Source organism: Coturnix japonica, chromosome 1 (genome assembly GCF_054131305.1).
Source record: "Coturnix japonica strain WE chromosome 1, WE-NBRP24, whole genome shotgun sequence".
NCBI classification, from domain to species: Eukaryota; Metazoa; Chordata; class Aves; order Galliformes; family Phasianidae; genus Coturnix; species Coturnix japonica.
The window spans coordinates 66,265,362-66,271,485 of NC_140663.1; positions in this window are offsets into that span (position 1 = coordinate 66,265,362).

A 6,124-nucleotide genomic window follows, 5' to 3' on the forward strand; every position below is an offset into this window, starting at 1 on the left:
ATTATATATAAAGAATTATTAGCTATTGCTTCTAAACTAGGATACACGCAGTTAATCTTCTGTAGTGCAGGTGATTTATTGGTACCTCCTTCATAACTACCTGAATGAGTAAACTGTTTTGCTATTAAAAAGTAAAGGAAAGCCCTCCAAATCTTCTGCATTATCAAAAGATCTCACTCAGTGGTACAGAAAATATCTCAGATACTTCTTTATGCATCTAGAACTCTTTAAACCAAAACTCAGATATTCAATAATGGGTTCTTCATTACAAGCACTAAAGCATTATAAGCATTAAATGACTCTGTCTGCACTACATAATTTTTTACATTGTACCAATTAAACTATCTGAGTCCTGCCCTTTGATCTTATTTAGTAGAAAAAGGAAGGAATTCTCTTGATGGGCAATCATTTGTTTGACACATTCAAAGTCACATTCAGGGATTAAAAAGTAATATGCTGTGAATCTTACACTTAAAATAGGAAATAACCATGTTATACCAGTTGGAAACATATCTCTGAGATGCAACTGTGCTGTGTGAATGGGGAGAAAGAAGATAAGCAAGAAAATAATATGGATTACTTTCAGCATCCTAACAGTAGTGTCACACAACATGGATGACTCTGGGGCTTCAGTACACTAAAACAATTTGCGAAGTTCTTGTTAGATGTAGTCATTGATTTTCTTTTTTTTTTTTTTTTTTTTTTTTTTTTTTTTTAATTTCTGTGGCAGGGAATGAAGGAAGGAGAATATGGAAGTGGAAATAGCTAAAATATGTTTTTTCATAGAATTTTGGAATTATAAAGTATCCTGAGTTGGAAGGGACCCACAGGGATCACTGAGTCCAACTTCTGTTTAAGCAAAATTAAATTATTCTTTAGGAAAATGCCTAATTTATTATAGGTTCTGTGATACACTAATGCACGTTTTACAGTTCAAGGACCATGACACCCTGATACAGCACAATGAAATCTTTTAAGACTGCTTCTACAATTAGGCAACTAAAAAGATCAAGTACTGTACATCCCCCTGGTAAAACCTCTTTTTCTGTGTATGTTTAAATGTCTGACTTGCCACTGGCACAGATGAAGCAGGTTTAATAGCATCCGCAGGAAGGAGGCCATTTATTTTTTTCATGCATATCACCACAGGTATTTTTGCCTATCTGTGTGTCCTCTGCTTAAACTCATGTTAGCATGTACATTTGTAGCTGGACATGCTGTTGCTGTAGCAACGGTTCCCCAAACTTCAGCTCACTGGCAGATTCAGAAACAGAGTATCAGCATAAGGTTCCTCTCCACAGAGCTACTATATATCAGAAAAATACAGTCTTGAGACACCCCATAGGGCATTTTTTTAGAGGAACACTGATAATTACTTAGGATATTTAAGTATAACTTTAAACATTTACTTCTCTTAAGAAAACGTTTAAAGTGGCAGTACTTTATACAATTCCTGCAAATGCAAACACACACGTGGAGCTTGAACTTGTTTGTCAAATCTCTGTGAGTTTAGGAGAGTTTTGCTTCTGATCGGCATGACAAGCTTTTCTTTCTCTCTATTTTAGATGTAAATGTGTGTACCCTCTAGCTATCTCAGTTCATTTGATTTTTACTCACTCCACTGATTTTACCTTGTCTTATCATGACAGGGCATGTGATGAAGTCATAAAGATCGCTCTAAATAAATGTGATGCATCTGCAGTTCTGAGTATGTGTACATGTGCAGGCATCCCTTTGCTCTAGACAAACCTCACTGTTCCATACAAGCCAAACCAGTACTCATTGCTTTGTCTTCTCACACATTCCAAGAACTTTCAGTCTGACATGTTATCTATTACAGTTTCAATTTTGAAAAAGCAAGAACAACAATGAAAACCAAACTCAAAACCATTGCATTACAGACTTTTGTGATGAGTGACTGTTGACACAGGACAGCTGATGAGGAAGAATGTCATAACCCTCCTTCCTCCACCTAGGAAGATTTTCCTCCATCTTTATTTTTCTTTCTTCTTTTTTTAATGATGACTTGGTCAGTGAGGAAAGATTTAGGGAGTGTGAGACATGGAAAGTTACATCTCTAGTTATCCAGAGGTCATGACAGTCAGCCAAAGTGTGTACTTCCATTCCCACCTCTACACCCACTATGCTGTCCTGCTGCTGACCTTAAAATGGAAAGACCACCCTCCTTAGAAATGAAATCCTCAAAACTTGCTCATCCCAGGGCCTCTCCCAAGTGCTTGTGCTGCCAAACATACCTAATTCAGCAGTAGCTTCATAACTTGGTGAGCTTCTACTCTCTTGTGATCTGGGTTGAGGTCACTGCATTCATTTCTATTTACTAAGTTGTCTTGCACTTAAATCCATGTTGTCTCAGAGGCAAATGTGCGTCTGGATTTTTCCCACTGTGTATGTGCTGCCCTTCTTGCACAGATGAGATTTTTCTGGAAGCCTTCTCTCATGTTGACATGCTTTGAATTACTATTTTTTTAAAAAAAAAAACTTCTCCAGCCCAAAGTTCTCTCTCTCTTTTTTTTTTTTTCCATTCTCTCATGCTCTTCCCCCCACCTGTGTTTTTTCACTCCATTGCCATCCTTTACCCCTCCAGTGTATCTCTGTGTTATTTTTGGCTTGTTCAAGTGCTGCTTAGGAGCTAAGTTAATTTAGGTGCTTGTCTGCTTGCCTGTCAAGTTCTATCAAGTGTAAAAAGAATGACAAATTCATAAACTCAAAATTACAGCTGGCACAAAGCAGACTTTTATTCCATGTTGTTCATCTGACAGCAGGTGAAAAAAAATACCAATAAAAGGGAAGAAGTACAATCATCTTTCACACACACACACGTGTGCATACTCTTTAAAAGGACAGCAAATGGCTGAGCTTCACTGTCAGGTAGCCAGCACAGAATTAACTGGTGGTCTCAGGCCAGACCACATGGGGCACATGTCCACATTACAGAAACCACAAGAAACATTTGCAGGCTACTTGACAACTGCAGCTCAAGGACTCTCTCCCACTCAGGAGAGACACTTGTTTAGAATTAGAAAACAGGATAGAAAGGAGAATTGAACAAGAGCATCCTGCTGCTAGTCAGAAAATATTAACACTACTACTAAAAGACACATCCTCCACAGAAAACAGACTGACCAGGAGAATGAGATGTAATGAACTGGCCCTGCCCTCAGAAAAGTATGTTATAGATTCATGAAATCAGGAGTGAGTGCTATCTAACTAGAAAGAAGAACATCAAAATGCTATAAAATAGAGCTGCCAGTATCCTGGCATAATTTAAGCTTCACTAAGAGAATATATTGGAACTAAATGTAGAAAAGATGCTACCATGTAGTTGTATTTGATATTTAAAATCTGTTAGAAATAAGATAGCTTTGGAAAAGTCAAGAAATGTATAATTTCTTGAGGGAAAAAGAGAATTATGTGAATGAAAGGGGGAAACCTATTTAATTATTTATTGTAATTTTACTGTGTTTCACAGCACACTCCTTTCTTTCCACTGTAAGAAAGGACAAGTCACGCCACTCAGGCTTCTTCAGGGCATGGTATTATTCAGGCTTAAAGAAGAAACTCTTTCCCTCCACAAGGGTGGTATCAGTCTTTCTTTGTTAACAACCCGTTCTCCTATTTTTGCTCCTGGAATTGAAGTCATATCTTCCCTTACAAATTTCAACCAAGTCCCCAGCATTACCTTAGCTGAAATTATCCCTCCTTTACAAGGAAAAACCTGTGCCTTCAGATGAACAAAAAAGTAGTATTACATTTTTATTGCTGTATTTTGTCTCCCTTTCAGAATCTTCCTAGTTATCTGCATCATCTAGTTATCTATAATTCTTGGAAATTACTTAAAAGTCACACTGTTGTGGTTTAAGCCAGCATGTGACTCAATACCACATAGTCTTTTGCTCACTCCCAGGGAAGGAAATAATAAAAAAAAAAAGACAACCAAAAATAACAAAGAACTTGTGGATTAAGATAAAATAATTTACTAAAATTAGAGAAAAAGAAAAGGATAATTATGACCACTATGTATCTCTCATATAAAGAAATTATGTGTATATAACAAGTTATGTACAAGGAATGTCTCAATGCCCCCCAATCAATTCCTATTGAGCCCCCAAGAAATAGGAGAGAGAGAGAGAGAAAGAGAGAGAGATGAACTCTTCCCCTTCAAAATTCGAAATTCTTGATGGCATAAGGTATGGAATATTCCTTTTACCAGTTGCAGGCAATGGTCCTAATTCTGTTCCCTTCCAGTCCCTTGGGCCCTTTACGGTAAACGGCCTTGGCTCTATACAACACCAACTAGAAGGCAACTATAAAAATTGGCATGTTATCAACCAAGATAAAAAAAAATAGCATCACACCAGACACTCTGAAGAAAGAATTCCATCCCAAAAGAAATTAAGACACACAGACTTGCAAATAAGTGAGAACATTTTAGTGATATCACATCTGATGCATCCATCGTTTAAGAACTAAACTGCTGAACTGGATCTAAATTCCAAATATTTGGTGGACTTCAATAAATCAGCATTTAACACTGAGTACTTACTGAAAAATTTAGATCCTGGACCGGAATATTTCAAAAGTTGAGTATTAGTAGTGTGTGGCAAAGCATACATAATTAATTCAAAAATCAAACATGCCTTATAGCACTGTTGAGTAACATTTGATTATATTTTTTATTTGTGTATTTAAGTATTTATAACTACATGAATATAATTATTATGTAAGTACATATTTTGTTTACCAGTGTTACTGGGAATTTCCCATAAATGCAGTGCTACACTTCTGAAGTCACAAGTCTGATAAACATGTGAAAACTCCAACTCCCTCTGGAAGTTTATACATAATGTGCTTGATTTAGATACCAGAGAGACTCGCTGGAAACATTACCATTGCATTTAGTGACAATGTGCAGTTGAATACAAAACAAAGAAAATATACATCTTAGGATTGTGTATATTAAGCTCTCACTTCTTATTAATACAACCATTAATATCTAAAAATCTACCAAGCAACAGGTGGCCAGCAGCAGCAGTCCCAACAGTAAACCACAATCTAAGAAAACCTAATTTTTAAAAAGGCTGTTTATTTATGATTTTTTTTTTTTTTTGTCTAGCAGGGTGAAGTAGGGGTTGAAAAGGTCTAAAAATGTCATGGGAGCAATTAGGAGTAGGCCAGGTGGAAGAAATTATTGTCACATTTGAGCAAAAATATCAGGATAGTGGGGATGTTTAATGTGAGAATATAGAGCATGAAGAATATTAATGAGAAACTAGACTTTGTCCATCTTGCAGCTCATGGAGTAACACTTTCAAGCTGTTGGGCCCCAGTTCATCACTGTGCTATGTTGGGTTCTTGGCTTTATGCAACTGAATGACAGTGTTGGAATCGATGGGACTACTTCACTGCTTAAAAACTTTCAAAAGAACACTGTTAGATTATGGCCATAAATTACCACAACAAAGAGATGTAACCTATTCTACTGATAGAAGACACTAGTTCAACATGTGTAAACAAGCACAACATCTTGCTTTGAATTCCACTTTGATTCATTTGCAGAAACAGACCTCATCCCTGTGGAGCAATTTATTTCCCACTTGGCACGCTTCTAATTAGTGTAAGAGAATGACATACAGAAATTACACTATAATAAAGATGACAGATGATCAATTAAGTGGCTGCAGATTAGCAGAAAAGAAAGCTAATGTAAGGGTGGATAATATGAAAGATGGTAAATATTCAAAAGATAAAGGGAAACTCACTGATATCAATGCCTTGGCTGGAAAAGCTGGGGCAACCTCCACCAGGGAGAGATCTCCAAGAGGGGGGGTCAGCCCTTAAATGAGGTCTTAGAGGAGGTGGAGTCAAGCTCCACCCCTTGCAGGAGCACAGCTAAACCACTCTCACCTGTGCTCCAACAGCTGACCCACACTTGCCTCAGCTGATTAATCAGAATCACAGAATTATCAAGGTTGGAAAAGACCTAGAAGATCATCCAGTCCAACCATCACCAATACTTCTCAGTTAAATTATATCCCTCAACACAACATCCAAATGTTTCTTGAACACTCCCATGGTCGGTGACTCCACCACCTCCCTGGGCAGT